This window comes from Chiloscyllium plagiosum, unplaced genomic scaffold (genome assembly GCF_037043375.1).
Source record: "Chiloscyllium plagiosum isolate Xiang-an unplaced genomic scaffold, Cpla_swu_hap1 HiC_scaffold_17, whole genome shotgun sequence".
In the NCBI taxonomy this organism is placed as follows: Eukaryota; Metazoa; Chordata; class Chondrichthyes; order Orectolobiformes; family Hemiscylliidae; genus Chiloscyllium; species Chiloscyllium plagiosum.
Genome location: NW_028270155.1, coordinates 38,808,885 through 38,827,043, shown reverse-complemented (window position 1 = coordinate 38,827,043; position 18,159 = coordinate 38,808,885). Strand labels below are relative to the sequence as shown.

General features: G+C 42.2%; 1 long non-coding RNA gene across 1 annotated transcript in view; it reads left to right on the top strand.

The window, feature by feature from the left end:
• The window catches only part of LOC122558367 (uncharacterized), a 243,906-nt gene extending 226,378 nt beyond the window's left edge, over positions 1-17,528 (top strand). Inside the window, exon 13 of the long non-coding RNA XR_006314113.2 lies at positions 16,437-17,528. This is a non-coding gene — a long non-coding RNA (uncharacterized LOC122558367). The remainder of the gene's footprint in view (positions 1-16,436) is intronic.
• Positions 17,529-18,159: the final 631 nt, after the last annotated feature.

Below are 18,159 nucleotides of genomic sequence, written 5' to 3'. Positions count from 1 at the left end.
CCACACACCCAGGCTTTGTCCTGCTCCAGCTGTATCACAATCCTCTGCCTCAACTCCTGCCCTTTCAGCAGCAGGGGATGCACTGATGGTGGAATGCAGTGATACATTTGGCTCATGTTCAGTCACTTCCTGCAGCCTGTCATATTACAATCAAGTGACATCACTAGTTGTGTCTGTGCATGTGCAGTGACTGTATGGTATTATGTATAATCACACCAACACAGTGCCCCTTTCAGCAGTCTGCCTGACAGTAAGCCTGGTTTGACTGTTAGAGATCGAGAGAAGTCACAAATCATTTTACAAAGAAGTAAGTACAAGATATTCATAGCAACAGCCTCTGAATATATCATGAGTTGGACTCTGTATCTTCTAAACTCCTGACAGGGTTTAATAGATTTTGTGATGTTAATAGTGATGCTGTGAACTATCCATTTACTTCTAATATGAAAGCGACCTGGGAACCAAATACCTACCTATACTGTTTCCTTGATTACTAAACTAATATGTTTCCTATTGCAAACAGTAGGGAACAAGAAGCCATTGTTGAGATTAGGCTTGCAGGCTTAATCTATAAGCATCACAAAGGCTACATTTTGTAGCTGCAAATTACTGCAGATGCTGGAGATCTGTACTGAAAACAACACATGCTGGAGATCACAGTGGGTCACATAGCATCCATGAAGTGAAGGTAAGCTGAGTCTAGATGACTCTTCATCAGAGTTGTAGTCTTGTCTTGTGTGATTTGGCTTGGCTTAGAAAGGGTGGATGCTGGGCAATTGTTTCCTCAGGCGGGGCTACTAAGATTCATTGGCACAGCCTAGAATTAGTGGGGGGGTGGGGTCCATTTAGAATGGAAATGAGGAGACATTTCTTCAGCCAGAGATGGTGAGCCTGTGGAATTCATTGCCATGGAGCGCAGTGGAGGCCGGGACATTAAACGTCTTCAAGGCAGAGATTGATAAATTCGTAATCTTGCAAGGAATTAAGAGATACGGGGAGAGTGCTGGTAAGTGGCGTTGAAATGCCCATCAGCCATGATTGAATGGCGGAGTGGACTCGATGGGCCGAATAGCCTTACTTCCACACCTATGTCTTATGTCTTATGGTCTTATGATTTGCAGCCATCTGAGTTGCGAACAAGAGATAGAAGGAGGCTGATTTGCAGTTTACACAGAGAAAATGCTGGCTCTGTGATTACCATGCAAAATGTAGATAGGAGCTCACATTCAGATTGAAGACAATCTTATTGAGGGTTTAGAGAAGACTGAAATATTCTCCCAGTTTCAAGCTAGGGCAAGGCACTTGCAATGTATGCCTTACCATGAAAGGAAATTCTAGGTTAGAAGTTACCCACTGAGGAAGTAAAAAGAAAGCAAGTTACTGGAGTTGAGAATAATCGAGATGGGTTCCTGAAATGTGAAGTGTCTGTTTCAGGGGCAGTTTAATGTATAACCGTAGCAGAAGAGTTTAGGTCATGCAAAAAGACAAATGGGTTTTGGTTTAAACCTTTTCAAAAAGGAAGCAGTCTTTACTCAATGTTGTTCACCATTTTCTATAGGGAAAGTTTTAAAATGGGAAAGCTTGATGAGATATTCTTTCAGGTATTAACATGAAGTTTGAATTTCCTTTTAAACTTTATCAGATTCATTAAAAACCTAACGGTGCACAGTCAATGAGATCTTAAACATAATGGAGAGGCTAAGTGCAGAGCAGTGTAAATCGATCAGCAAATTGTAAAGATTTGCAATTCATGGCGTACCTTTCAACTCATTGAACATGAAGGTACAGTTTTTTGCAGATTAGTAGGAACCTCCACCATTCACAACAATTACATTTCCAGCAAGATTCAATTTCAGAGTCCTCCAATGACACCGCACTTCATGGGTACTTGCATGTACTGTGCTATACCATTGCCTTGGCTTTGTTCTTTCTTAGTAGCAGTTCTGTACAGAACAACCTCGATTATCCGAACAAGACAGGTAGGGAGTATTTCGTTGAGATAACTGATTGTTCGGATAACTGATCTGATTGTAAACAAAGGAAGCATTTACGGGACCTTGAGATCTTGTTCGGACAATCTGAAATTTGGATAACCGAGAGTGTTCTGTATTCATCTACAACACATTCAGACATTGAGCCAAACAAAATCTCTCTACCCCCTCACAGCAGTCACCATGGGATGAATTGGAAGTCACAGGCAGGCAGTGAAGGAGACATGGCAAGTGTAAAGCAGGTGTTTCTCCATTGAAACAAAATAAAAATCAGAGGATGAATTAACTTGTGCTACTTCCGATTAATCAGTTCAATAGAGACTTACAAGAGAGTGATTTTAGATTGTGAAAGAGAGAATTGGAGAAAAAGATGAAAGGAGACATTGTTCACAGCTGTTTTATTGCAGCTGCTCATCTATTAAGATCTAACTTTAAATACTTTCAATTAGAAGCCTAGGTTTCTATTTTTGGTCAAGATTTTACTTGAATTGAAAAAAAATAGTTGTCTGTTTTGCTAGTGTACGTGAAAATTCAATCTTACTAATATACTGCCAAGTAACTGGGTCTTACCAAAGGGGATGGAATAGATCTATAATATGAACAAATACATAGCCTCCTTTTAGACTCTTCAGTCTAATGTTTACGAATTCCATCAAACTCTCAGCCACAAATTCCTAAGTCTTGACTTTATGCTTCCCAAACATCAGATGATGAGTGTGAAGGTTTTGGTGCTGGGGTTGCACTCAAAATCCAGTGCATGACCTTTTCATCTCCTACCCACCCACTTCTGATATGTCTGAAATTTTACAGGGGAGTCATCAGAGACCTTGCCCACCCTTGACAATGTTAAATAGCCAATCCCACCCAAGTTCAGGCATCCTTGAGAAAATGAGACACCCATACTATGTGGACATCCCAGTAGTTTTAGCTAAAAAGGGATCCTTAACAGGTTTCCTGTGCCTATTGAAGGTAGTCATCCCCCCAGGTCATACCTCCCCCTTTACTCTACTCCCAGCCCCTCTAATCAGGTCCCCCCCATCACTCCCAACCAACTCTCCAGGGCAAGGCAGCCTGGCTGTGCCATGGGTTTGGACTGGCCTCTGATTCCAGGCTCCTCTCCATCTGGACTCCTGTACTAGTGGTACCACTCAAGACTAGAACTGCTGGGATGACAGAGCTGCCAACTATTTGATTGGTCAGGAACTCTTAAAGGCATGATTTCCTAATGAGACAGGAATGGAAATTGATGCTGCCTCCAGAGTTGAATTGATGTGGGTTTATTGTTTGGTTCCCCATTGATCTTTTAGCTGTGAGCAGGGACTATCGCACCCTGTAATATCCAGCACTATGCTTACACTCATGTTAACTTAGTATCAAGTAGCAAACATAAGAATGCACTAGAAATGTGTTAAGTACTTAAGCATGAACTTCAGTTTTAGAATTTCTGCATTGATTTTGAAAAGTTATATTTTTTTAAATGTCATAGAATGAGATGTGTTTCAGTTGTTGATGGTGAAGTCCTACTGAGTAAGTTTCAATTTAGCTCCAATGTTGGAGCATGCAGAAAGATTTTTAACTCCCCTCTGACTTCGTCTATCTACCCAAGGAGACCAAGGATCAGGAAAATGAAAAATGTCACACTGAGGTTGAGACTGAATTAAATTTGTAATTTAGAGTAGAGAAAGTTTCACTCTATCTAAGTATATTATATATCTAACCATATTGGGAGCTGCAAATAGTTGGTGCCAAAATTCAAATGTGGCCTCTTTCCCTTACAACAGTACAAAATTCATCAAAATTACCTATATTTTTGTGGTAAAAATTATCATTTTCTCAAGGATGCATTTCAGTAACGGTCAAATTTACTTCAACCACATTTGCCTCCTTGCAACCTTTATGACAGTGAAGAATGAGCAACAGTATATAGAAACACCATTACCTTCAAGTTCCTTTCCAACTCATCCATTCAGTCATGCAAGATCATGATTTGGACATACATTTCCTTTGGCTAATTGTTTAAGAGCCAATGTCCCTGAACTCCACATCTTTGTGTTAGTCAAGGTTCAATGTTCTCAACGCTGAGTCAGAAGTCATGTGTTTAACTAGGAGAAAGTGAGGACTGCAGATGCTGGAGATCAGAGTCGAAGAGTGTGGTGCTGGAAAAGCACAGCTGGTCAAGCAGCATCCAAGAAGCAGATGAATTGACGTTTCAGGCAATAGCCCTTCATCAGGAATGAGCCTGTGGGCCAAAGGGGCTGAGAGATAAATGGGAGGGGTTGAGCCTGGGGGGAAGGTAGCTGGGAATGTGATAGGTTGGTGAAGGTGGGGGTGAAAATGATAGGTCGGAAAGGAGGGTGGAGTGGATAGATGGGAAGGAAGATGGACAGGTAAGAGGGCGGTGCCGAGTTGGAAGGTTGAGACTAGGACAAGATGGGGGGAGGGGAGATGGGGAAACTGGTGAAATCCGCATTGATCAAATCTACATTGTCCAAACACACGGGATCAATGTGGATTTCACCAGTTTCCCCATTTTCCCTCCCCCCACCTTATTCCAGTCTCAATCTTCCAACTCGGCACACCCTCTTGAACTGTCTTACCTGTCAATCTTCTTTCCCACCTACCCACTTCACCCTCCTCTCCGACTTATCACTTTCACCTCCACCTTCACCTACCTATCGCATTCCCAGCTACCTTTCCTCCAGCCCCACTCCCCTCCAATTTATCTCTCAGCCCCCTTAGCCCACAAGCTTCATGATGAAGGGCCTATGATTGAAATGTTAACTCCTGCTCCTTGGATGCTGGGTGACCGACTGTGCTTTTCTAGCACCACACTCTTGGAGTCATGAGTTTAAGTCTCACTCAAAAACACATAATGCAGACTGATATTTCAATGCAGTTCTGAAGGACTATGCGACGTGCTAGCTTTCAGATGATAGTAAAACTGAGGTCTGACATTCCCTTACAGATGGATGTAATAGACCCTGGGGTATTATTTTACAATGTCTCCGTTTATCTCATTCTATCAGATTATCTCATCATTACCTGATTGGGATTTGTAGGAGCTTGCTGCGTGTAAATTGGCTGCAGGCATTCCAAGCATTGCAACAATGATTACGGTTCAAAAGAACTCCATTTACTGTAAAACACATTTTAGATGATCATAGCTCATCAAAGGTTTCATATACGCTGGTTATTCCTGTATAAGTATGACAAGGATCTGTCCTGTATTGTTCTGTATGAACCATTTCAATATCTACTGTTACTATTCCTAGGGATCTACATAACAGTAACACTGCGTGTTGAATAGATTGTTGTGTAATTTTGTTGCTGACTTCTATATGAAAAATAATTATCATAATACTACTAAAAAACAATTATTGTAATATAACAAATTATAGTGTTTAGACATTCCTAAGAAACTCAACTCTAATTATCACAGTGATCGCTTCCTCCTGAAAATTCTGTAGTAAGAAGGAGAAGGGATGCAAGTCCAAAAGAGGCTTTTGACTTTATGGGTATTCATGTTTACATTTATCGGGTAACATCTTTATAGTCGGGACTTTTCACATTTCTGTCCTGGTGATCTTCAAACAGAAGACTGGTGTAATAAATCCTGTTTTATTTTATGGACAAATAAATGCTGAGATAAAATATTTGAACATCAAGCTTGAATACTTTCAGTGGCACCACTATTCTAATAACTCGTCTGACATTAATTTACTGCAATGTGCTGGAAGAAGAACGAAGGAGAAGGGCATTAAAAGAGAGAAATTACTATCTTACGGATTTATTGGGATTGGCCTCTCTCATTTTCAGCCATCATTAGTTGATTAGGTGCTGATGACAGAATGGACAACCAAGTTAGAATGGCTCAGAAAAAGGCCCTAAAGGTACTGCATTAATTGAGATGATGTACCGAGAGTAGTTGCTGAACATTACTGCGGATACTGAAATAAGAGGCTAATGCTTTGTAGGTGACTATGTGAATGTTCCCTTATAATCAGTGTATGAGTGCTGAAAATTTGTCGGTTAACATCATTTAAAAACAGCAGCAAACGACTTGTAACCTCAGGAATACCACAGCAGTCAGTCCTGTGGGTCCAAGCTTCCCTTGTGAAAATTTTCTGCATTGCAAACTCTTACATTAAATTGTGATAAATGAAGAGCGGAGGCTATTCATACAAATCAATGACTTTAGTGTATGTGTCATTAGCCTGAGAGATGCAGGCAGCGGTCACTACTATAAATCATATGATGATCTGCTGTCTGCGACTCTATGCTCGGAGATGCATTAGGAAGGTTAAAGAATGAAATTAATCTGTGCATTTGCTCATGTTTTGTAGTCACCTGGTCACATGAAATGAGTGGGTGTCGGGCAATCTAGGTTAACTATAGATTCCACATGAAGTAATTTAGGAAAGAGGGCTACACAAGGTAAACAGATAAAGAAAATGACAGTTAGTGCAACTTCTGAACTTAGTTCATTCGGAAAACATTCTCCAAAAGGCTTATTTTGTGTCCTGATTTTCTGCATTGTCAGCAAGGAGGGATTTAGACAGGAAAGGACATGCTCTTCCCTGTTTAGCAGATGTACAATTCTGTTCCATCATTTCATTTGGATTTTAATGGAGCAGGCTAGAGACATCCTTCTAGACTGCGAAGAAAATCAGAGAGACTTTACGATCCATACTTTTTTTCACTGCTCAATCACAGAGAGTAACATCCAGATGCCCATTTTCAGTCCAGTTTTCAGTAGCTATTTCTGAATGGTTATGCCCAGTAAGCAATGTGGCTACTAAAGTCCCCAGTTTGCTTGTTCTGAAGCACCATGATGAATGGGTGTTGACACTATTAAACAAAGGTATTATTATTAGATTACATCTGGTAGGTTGGGCTATTGGATGAGAGGGCAATGTAAACCCTGGGGCTTGATGTATCCAAGAATTACTACATGAAGAACTACAGCATTAGGTCAGAACTGAAACAGCACAGCTATCTATATGATACAGTAAAATATACTTCAGCTTGGCCTGCTGAGTATGACTTTTATATGTATTTTATATATATGTTTCATTGAGTGCAGATCACCTGACTCTTTTTCTCTTATTTCACTTTTATCCTTTTAGTCCTGAAAGCGCCTAATTAGAAGCTCAAGCAGGGCTTTCTCTACTGCCCTTAAATCAGTAATTGGCTTCAGTGCTGAGACTGTCAGGAAATTAACACATCACACCATGACAGCTGTTAATTTTTCCTCCTTATTTGTCATATGAATCACTGCTGATTTGCTGAAGTGCATAACAAATTAGTGGTCTGTAATCAGCGCCCTCTCTCCAGTGTACAGCACCTACTTGTTTTTTTCTACCCTGTGCTGTTACACTGATGTTCCACTGAGCACTGTGTGTGTGAGGACAGTTGTTGCTAGGTGTGGCATGCTCAATAAATCTAAATAGCAAATGTATTTGGAATGCAAGACGATTAGTCTGATAAGAAACCTGAGTAGTAATGCCCATCTTCAGGCAGAAATTGCCTTCTTTTACAAATTTTTAAATGCTATATAATTTGTCTTTGTTATTTGCTCCGAATAATCTTTAACAGCCTTTATACATTCTGGCGCTTTTCACCCTCACTTTTGAGGATGTGCTGCTAAATTACTATTTTTGGTGTTAGCGTTCTAATGTTGTTTAATTAAAGAGATGCTACCTGTTTTGAGTAGTTTGCACTTAAGTACATCAGGCTACACAATCTCTGCCAGTCAGTGAATAATAAAGGGACTTCAAAAATAGCAACATCAAGCTGTTTATACTGTTATTATCTGTGTATGGCTTGTTGCCCTGGAAGACTGATAGTGTGAATGCAACCTACTTTTACTTGAAACAAATCCTTCTTTTAAGTTCAGGGGAAGAAATTATAGCATAAACACATGTGTCTTTGCAAGATCTATAAAAAGACACAAAGGTTTAGAATGTTTAAAGATGGATTTGCTGTGTTTGCAGCCAAGAGATAACAGTAACATTTACAGGCAAGGAGTAATGCAGAACTACTCATTGCACCCTACACCAGCCACTGCTCGCCTCCCCTCCACCGACCTGACCCCACCCCCCTCAATTCCTCTTGCATCAGAGTACTACCTGCATAGGGGATAATTATTGTTTGCCCCTGAAATAATTCCACAGAAGCTGGTATCCCATCACCAAATCACTCTTTATTTACTTATGGGATGTCCTTGACACTGATCCAGCTCCCTCAGAGTGAGCAGGATGTCTGACACTCCTGTATATATCTGTCAGCCAGGGCTCCTGTTGGTCCAGATTAACAGCCCCAATCAGGGAACTCATATTCTATGAGGTCCACCTGGCTGAGCTCATTATAATCACTATATCCCTCCCCCTCTGAGTCCAAGCACATAGGCTGGTTCTTTTTATTTGTAGCCCGTCCTGGGGTGTTTTAGCACTGTTAAAGATTATTCGGAGCAAATAACAAAGACAAATTATATAGCATTTAAAAATTTGTAAAAGAAGGCAATTTCTGCCTGAAGATGGGCATTACTACTCAGGTTTCTTATCAGACTAATCCAACTCTGCCTATAATATGGGTGCAGTTACACACACAAACTCACCTCTTGTGCTAGGAGCATCTCAGAAGAAATTCATTCTGTCCTTCAGGAGATGAAGGCGTTGAGGCAGCAACATCCACCATGTCCAACTTAGATTCTGAGGTAACTTTAACGCTTGATGGAGAGGGAGAACCCATGGATTCTGGAACAGTCAGACCGGCTGTTGAGGAGCAGAGCACATTTTACTCCTGCACTGTTTGCGAGTTTGCAGCTTTCATATGGTCCATGTGCTTGTTCAGGACCATCGCACCGATCCAAACTTTGTACATCACTGGACCTGAACTCACATCAATCCTGCTTCTTACCCATGCAGGGCCATTCCCAAGGTACCTACACCAAACGTCGTCCCCTACAGTAAAAGGCTTCTCTTGCTTACTGGAGTCTTGTTTCCAGCATTGGCGTTCCTGAAGCCATTTTACCTCCCCCTCCAGGTCCAGGAAGATCAGATTTAACCTAGTGCAGAGTCTTCTCCCCATTAGCAACACTGCTGGAGCTATCCCTGTATTCCCATGAGGGAAGGTCCTTTAATCAAATGGGAACCAGGGCAGTTTGGTATCGAGTGAAGCTTTAGGCTGTTTCTTTAAGCCTGCCTTCAAAGTTTGGACTGCTCTTCCCTTAAGACCGTTGGATGATGGATGGTATGGAGTTGTCCTTATATGACAAATATCTTTCGACTTTAGGAAATACTCAAATGCCCAGCTGGTAAACGATGGCCCATTATTTGTGATCGACATTTAAGGGAGTTGGTGTGTTGTGATAAATGCTCACAGTTTTTTTTATCAGCATCCCCATGTTTGACAAATTAATTCCATACATGTCCAGCCACTTTGAGTGTTTGTCCACCATAACTAAGAACACTGAGCCCATGAAAGGACCTATACAGTTGATGTGTAATTGTGTCCAGAGTTTATGATAGGATCTCTACAGTGTGGGAGCAAGACAATCGTCCCATCGGGTCCATACCAACACTCCAAAGAACATTCCACCCAAAACACCCAAACCCATCCCATCCTACCCTATAACTCTGCATTTGCCATGGCTAATCTATCAAGACGCTATGAGGCAATTTAGCATGGCCAATCCATCTAAACTGCACATCTTTGGACTGTGGGAGGAAACTGGAGGAAACCCACACAAACACAGGGAGAATGCATAAACTCCACACAGACAGTGGTCCAAGGGTGGAATCGAATATAGCTCCCTGGTAATGTGAGGCAGCAGTACTAACCAGTACTAACCTTGCTGCTCAAATCTGGCCATTCCCACAAATATGGGTGATCTGCTGGTGGTAATATTTGGCCTAGTTGGAACTATGGGCACTGCCACACCAATCCTGACCATAAGGCATCCAATCCTGACCATAAGGCTTCTTGCCAACATCTTCATTTGGAAACCTCTGGATGACCCTGGTGAAACTCAACTGGTATCTGGCAGCGACCTTTGCTCAGGACAATCTGTCTTAGTCACTATAACAATATGCTATTCTCTGCTGTGATCTGGTCTGTCCAGATCCAAAAAGGTTTCTGTTCTTGTTGTGACGGTCCTTTGACTTCCCTCATCACCACCAGCTGTTTCAGTTTGTCAGAACCAGATCTTTCTGATACTGTCAGCTGTGACTAGAATCATTACAGATTCTTCCAGTGGTACCACCGGTGGTGTATCTATCAGTGGGAAGTGGCTCAACTCATTTGCTTTTGCTACTTAACGTGTAGATGGTGTTCCAACTTGTAATTATACACACTTAGTGTTCAAGCCCATCACTGAATTCAGCCTGAAGCTATGGGTGGCACTGCCTTGTCCTCTTTAAGTAGACCTAGCATGGGTTTGTGGTCCATTATTATTACAAATTTGGATCTGTAAAGGTATTGGTGTAACTTCCTGACTCCAAATATGACTGCCAAATCTTTCTCCCCATCTGGGTGTATTAACACTCTGTATTAGCCAAAAATCCTGGATGTATTTGCTACTGGATGTTCCTCTCCATTGGGCCACCAATGAGCTAATGCCATACAGAACGGCATTGCATATCAATACCAGATCTTGCTTGGGATCACAGTGTGCCAATATCTTACAGGAAGATAACTATTCCTTCACTTCCCTGAAAACCTTGGCTGGGCTACATGATCATGTCCAAGGCTGACCCTTTTTTTAAGAGTTGATGCAAAGGTGCCAGAATGGAGGCCAAGTTACGTATGAATTTTCCAAAATAATTCACCTAAACTCCAGTAGACATAGGAGCCAGGACATGTTTGATTGCCCTCACTTTACCTTCCAATCGGTGTAACTCAGTCCGGTCAAAACTGTAGCTCACGTAGGTCACTTAAGGTGCCTGGAACACACATTTTTCCTCTCCAAGACATATGCCCATCTGGATGAACTGTTCAAGATCTGTAAATGCTCCTAATTGGGTTTCCCTGTTGGTAGCACCTTATCTAAATAAAGATGACCTGGGGTAGACCAAGTAAAATGTTCTCCATCATCCATTGAAAAAGTGGCTGATAATACCAAAAGGCAGTCTTGTATATTGATAGAACCCTATGGTATCAATTGTACCATACTTTGGGAATTTTCCTCTAACCACAATTGCAAGAACGCATTGCTCATGTTCAACTTCATGAAGGAAAGCACCCTTCTCCCCGCCCCTGCCCGCTTTGTGTATAAATCCTCTATGTGAGTGATTGGGTATTTATCCTATTGTCAAAGGTGGTTTACTGTTTGTTTTAAGTCCCCACAAAGGTGAACTGAACCACCAGGCTTCATTATCGGTACAATCAGTGCTGCCATTCCACAAATAGTACTGGTTTGAAGATTTCTTCATTATCCAGCCTTCTGATTTCTGCCTGTACTTTTGCTCATAAGGCAAATGGCACTGGGCGGGCCTTGCAGAATCATGGAACTCTTTCCTAGTCAACATGCGAGGTGGCCTTTGCTCCTTTCATTGTCCTGAAAAACTTAATTAGGACTTCACTCAGGCAGCCATTTTCTAAATGAAAAATGTTGAGTCAATCCAGGTGAATCTTTCTCAACCAATTTCATCCCATCAGGCTTGGATCCAAGCCTTTTACTTTTAACTGAATCGGCTGCTTCTCATAAGAGACCGGAAATGAAGTTGTATCCTTAATCTGTAAAGGTTCCCTGGTATAGGTTCTCAGTCTAGCTGGGGTCTTGTGTGAATTTAAGGGTTGGAATCCAGAGTGAATTTTGTTTGTGATCACTGAAACGGCAGTGTTAGTATCAACCTCCATTCGAATCAGATGACCAGACATTTATTTTGATTGGTTCTGATTTGGATGTTGCTAAACTGTTCCAGTTCCAGATATAGGTGGACCTTCCAGGATGTGCACTCCCCTAGATTCTGGCGTATGGGTTGCCTCACACAGTTTGGATCTAATGGGACTCTTTCACTGTCTCGAGTCCACATACTGGCAGCAACTACAATGCTGGTCCGGATCCTGAAGAAAATATTAATAGTTTGGTCAATGCTTGGTTTTGTTTTGGGATTTTGCTGTGGGCTGACCTAGAGTCCCTCTGTTCAGGATATAGCCTGAGTGAGGTTATGCAATTGCCTTCACTCAAGTGGTGTTCTCCAAACTCAGTCAGACTGGCGAGGGTGCCCACCTCCATCGGAATACACAGAAACCCATATGTTCCACTTGTCACATTTTCCGATGGTAAATCCCATTGTGGTAACTGCTTGATGTCCAGTTGGGCTTCAGCTTGTAGCTGTTTTTGCATAGTTACATCATTAACTCACATTCCAAATGGTGTCTCAGTATCTCATTAAGTATTAAACCAAAGTCACATGCCTCTGCCCGTTGTCTTAACCCAGTCAGAAATCCTGATATGGATTTCCCTGGTTTTCAAATTGCCAAGTAAAACCGATAGTGTCTCACAATTAAAGGAGGCTTGGGGTTATAATATTCCTTAACTAAATCCATCAACTCCTGAAAGATTTTAGTATCTGGCACCTCAGGGAAAGTTAGCCTCCTAATAACCAAAAAAGCTGCCGGTGCACAAGCTGTCAGGAGAATCACTCATTGTTTTACATCTGCCCCAATGTCATTTGCCTGATAAAAATAATGCATTCTTTCCATATACTGAGCCCAGTCTTTGACGGCAGGAGCAAACAAGTTAAGCTTCACAAATAACAGCATGATGCCAGAAATGCTTACCCCAACTGAAAGATATCTGTTGCGAGTGAATTTATTCAGGAGCATGCTTTCCTCTCATCACCACTGAAATACATCCACAGAGGCTGGTGTCCCATCACCAAGTCACCCTTTATTTACACATGGAGAGTCCTTGACACTGATCCAGCTCCTTTAGAGCGAGCTCTCAGAGTAAACAGAACCTCTAACACTCCTGTTCTTATCTATCAGCCAGGTGTCTCTGAATGGACCAGATTAGCAGCCCCAATCTGGGAACTCATATTCTTTGAATATGACCTCGCTGATCTGGCTAACCTCATTGTAATCACTGCTGAAAATGTGTTGCTGGAACAGCGCAGCAGGTCAGACAGCATCCAGGGAACAGGAGAATCGACGTTTCGGGCATAAGCCCTTCTTCAGGAATTCCTGAAGAAGGGCTTATGCACGAAACGTCGATTCTCCTGTTCCCTGGATGCTGTCTGACCTGCTGCGCTGTTCCAGCAACACATTTTCAGCTCTGATCTCCAGCATCTGCAAACCTCACTTTCTCCTCATTGTAATCACTACCGTCCTTAGCACAATTATTGTCTGCACACCAGTTTAAACTTTTATCTCCTCTCAACCTACTTAATGCAGTTTGAGAAATGGATGGGACCAAGCAGGAATCAGTCAGGGTGGTCACTTTGCTGTGCCATTCTCTCCTTTTCTGGGCAGAAAGCCATAGTCAAATGGTGTGCAAATAAGATCTGTTAATGGCAGGTTTGATCTATGCACAACATTCTATTCCTGGGTTGTCTTGACAACATTGTCTACCTTTAGAATCAGTTTTCCACACATAGGTGAAAGTAGGACATACTTTGTTGTTAAATGAGAAAAGATACAAAATAGAAAGAAAACTTCAACTTACCAAAACGGTGCAGTGTTTATTTATTTAAACACTATTTGTTTTTGTTTTCCTTTTCTGTTTTTCTCAACTCTTTTTCCTAGACTAATAGAGCAGAAATTTATCTGGGCCAATGTACAAACCATACAAGAGTCCTCAGGCAAGTCTAAAACTGGGACTCATTTCAGTACTTTAGCCTAGCTGGTGTCTATCCCTTATCAAAATGCATCTTCTTCATTGCAAGACATTAATCTCATGTTGCTCACCTCTCCAGCTGTGACCTACAAGTTTTAGTTGGTTGATTTATTTATTGTCGTCACATGTACTGAGACACAGTGAGAAGTATTATTTTGTATGATATGCAGGCAGATTGTACCATGCAAATTGCATCAAGGTAACAGAAGAGAGTGCAGAATACAGTGTTTCAGCTGCAGAGAAGGTGAAGAGAGTAAAAGATCAGAATTAACATTTGAGAGATCCACTCAAAAGTCTGATAACAGCATGGAATAAGCTGTTCTTGAATCTGTTCGTACGTGTGTACAAATGTTTATATCTTCTGCCCAACAGAAGAAGATGGAAAAGATTTGAGGGGTCTTTGATTATGTTGGCTGCTATCCCGAGGCAGTGGGAAATATGGATGGAGTCAATGGATAGAAGGCTGGTTTGCATGATGGGCTGACTGTGTTCATTACTCTCTGTAAGTTTTTCAGTATTGGGAGTGGGAAAGTTGAGGTAGGACAGGGAGACATATTACAAATAGAAAGTAAACATTAGAGTTGTGAGGTATTGCTGTCCAAGACAAGTGGGAAGGAGCAGTCTAGCTCCTCTTGGGTCCACGTGAATTTTAGGAAAAGATATTTAAATTTGCATTTGTCAGTGGCCAGTTTCTCATCCATATCTAGAAAAGCGGAACAGTCCCAGCAAGGTGCACACGGTTGCCTAATGTCCTGAAATGGACCTAAAACTGTTATTATGTCCCCATTATTTGGTATGACAACTGCTCTTCCCAAGACTATAAAAAACTACAGCAAGTTGTAAACACAGCCCAGTCCATCACACAAACCAGCCTTCCATCCTGAGGAAGGGCTTATGCCCGAAACGTCGATTCTCCTGTTCCTTGGATGCTGCCTGACCTGCTTTTCCAGCAACACATTTTCAGCTTCCATCCACTCACTCACTCGATCAATAATTCATGTGCCTTGGGAAAACAGCCAACATAATCAAAGACCCTTCCCACCTTGGTTATACTCTCTTCCATCTTCTGCTGTCAGGTCGAAGACAAAAAGTTTGAATTCATGTACGAACAGCTTCAAGTACAGCTTCTTCCCAGCTGTTATCAGACTTTTGAATGGACCTCTCATGATCTTGCTCTCTCTGCACCTTCTCTACAGTTGTAACATTGTACAGAGGAACCATGATTATCTGGCATTTGATTATCCAAATATCGAATTATCCGGCAAGATCACAAGGTCCCAATGCTTGGCTAAACTATGTTATCTGGCATTCGATTATCTGGAATTCAATCAACCAATCGAAATACTCCCCGCCCATGTCCTTCGGATAATCAAGGTTCCCTCTGTATTCTGCTCTCAGGTCTGCTACTCTGAGATATTTTGTTTGGTGCGAGCTGCCTGTAGAGCATGTAAAGCAGCACTTTTCACTGTATCTTGGTACATGTGACAACAACAAATCAAATCAAATCAAATTCTATTTCTTTAGAATAGAAGAGAATTCTGACAGGTTAGGTGGTTTTGCCATGGGAAATGCATGGTTAAAAAATAGGTAGGGGGATGTGTCTGGGTGGGATGCTCTTTGGAGGGTCAGTGTGGATTGGGCTATTTCAGCCCAAAATATCCAGACTGCCCCTCCGAAGAGCATCCCACACAGACCCATCACCCTACCCTATCCCTGTAACCATGCATTTACCATGGCTAACACCCCTATCCTGCACGTCCCTGAACATTGTGGGCAATTTAGTATGGCCAATCTACCTAACTGGTCCTTTAATTCAATCTTGGCATTAGGATCCCAATTCAGGCTTTTCAGTCATCAGAGAGAATAGGCCAGACAATTTGCCAATTTCCTGTCAAAGAAAGGATTTTTATTTACTGGGATTAATCCCACCAGGATTCAAACTGGCGGTATGTTGAATTATGTGGGCTTCAGCAACCCCAGAAATGGAAACGAGATGTAGGAATCTGTCACTCGGGTCTCTCATTCTTACTGTGTGGGATCTGAGGTGCTGTTTGAAAATGAGGTGTAGTTTTGCACAGTCATGAGAAATAGTTAGCCTCTCCATCAAGTAAGTATGGTTGGAAGTGAGTTGTAGGAGTATTGTTCTTTCAAGCTAGACACTTGGTTCAAGGAGCTCACCAGGGTAGAGAAGGTGGAGAGTGTGGTGCTGGAAAAGCACAGCAGGCCAGGCAGCATCCAAGGAGCAGAAAAATCAACATTTTGGGCAAAAGCCCTTCATCAGGCTTCCTGACCTGCTGTGCTTTTCCAGCACCACACTCTCGACTCTAATCTACAGCAGTCCTCACTTTCACCAGGATAGAGAAGGTGCAGATCCCACACTCTGACTTTCCCACTATTCTCCTACACAATGCTTCTCAGACCAATACACTTTAAAGCTCCATTCATTTACCTCGCTACAGGCACCATCTTAGATTCCCATTCACTCAGATCACACTCACCCTCATTTATGCACCATTTCACACCCATGTCTTGTAGTCACTGTCCATAAATGCTGATTTTTTTTCTCATTTTCCACATTTACAACTCTTTACTTTCTTTCCTTGCAGGAAAAAATGAGTGCAGAACTCAAGGGAGAAGCCAGGAACCAGACAATACTTCCAAGTGGCAACTGAAATGTATGTGTCCTCCTGATCCTCTGAGAAGCAGCTTTTGTTCCAGGTTGTTGCAGCTATTGGTATTGACCTGGCATGCGACCTAGAGTCTGCTGGTGACTGCTGCTCAGGCAAGTAGAGACAGCTGATCATCCATGTGTAGGCCGTGTGCTGGGGGTCTCACCTTCTTTGTGCTGGATCTCAGTATCCCTCCCCTCTGTCTAATGCAATAGGATATGATTGAGTGGAAGGCAGCTGCATTGGTGCTGGTGTTGGTCCAGGTGCTATTGCTGGAGCTCCTCCTCTTCTGCTTCAGAGGTAAAACATAGAGCTGCATAAACTTCTTCAATTCTGAAGTGATTGACAACAGAGAAGTGTATCTCCAGGTGAGTGAAGCCCAAGACAAGCAGATTGACTTCCAAATAACTGTCACTCACCTAGAAACTACATTTCCTTTCATTTTTATCACTGCGGCTCTGATCTCTGAGGTCCCTGTGTAGCAGAGACTTCTGGGAACAGGACCTTAATGCACAGCCCCTCCAAGGGACTATGCAGCTTACAGAGAATATTTGCATGTCAAGAAAGAAGTGTTTTAGCACCAGTCTCCTCTCATCTGGGCATGGCTACAGCAATGCATTTTAAAAGCTTTCCATTTGTCACTTTCACTAGTTAAGGAAATCTCACTATGCTCTTGCTTAGTTGCCCCATGGACAGTTGCTGACAGGAAATCCATGAGCTGGCTATAAAGCCAGGACACTGGGTTACATTCAAAGCTAACAGCTGCCTGTGTATTGTTCTGATTGACCTAAAAACTTCCTTCACCAGCAAACCTGTTTGGATTAAAACTGGAAGGGGGAGCATCGTGTCAAAATCTTGACCCAATGCCACATCTTAGGATTTAAGATAATGGTTCTGAAGGGGTTAATGTTAAATTTACATTGATTCCATTCACTCTTTTGATGTCTCACACAGTTTGGAGATGCAAACAAGAATTCTGCTCATTGGAGGGAGCAGATCTATTTGTAACTGCTGCATAAAGTCCCTATATTTGACCGAATGGAGTTATATTTATTGCAAACATGCAACAAACCTTCTTGTTATCCATGAACATTTCCTCTTCTGTAGAGACTCTACAGAGGGATTTCCTCAACTACTAGCCTCTACAAAGACACAGAAGAAAGCAAAAACAAAGGCAGATTGGTGGCAGTAAAATACATCAAACAGTCTTTGCCGGTACAAAATACTGGCAGAGGTGGTTAAAAACCTCAAGGAGGGTTGATCTGGGAAAATACCACATAGTTGCAGTATTATAAATGTGACTGTCACCACAAGGAGAAGAAATGTGGGCAGCATGGTGGCACAGTGGTTCAGCACTGCTGCCTCACAGCGCCAGAGACCCGGGTTCAATTCCCGCATTGGGCGACTGACTGTGTGGAGTTTACACATTCTCCCCGTGTCTGCGTGGGTTTCCTCCGGGTGCTCCGGTTTCCTCCCACAGTCCAAAAATGTGCAGGTTAGGTGAATTGGCCATGTTAAATTGCCCGTAGTGATAGGGGGCAGGGGTAAAATGTAGGGGAATGGGTCGGTGTGGACTTGTTGGGCCGAAGGGTCTATTTACACACTGTAGGTAATCTAAAAAAAAATTCAGAAGTTCCAGAAGAACAGAGTTTACCACTCT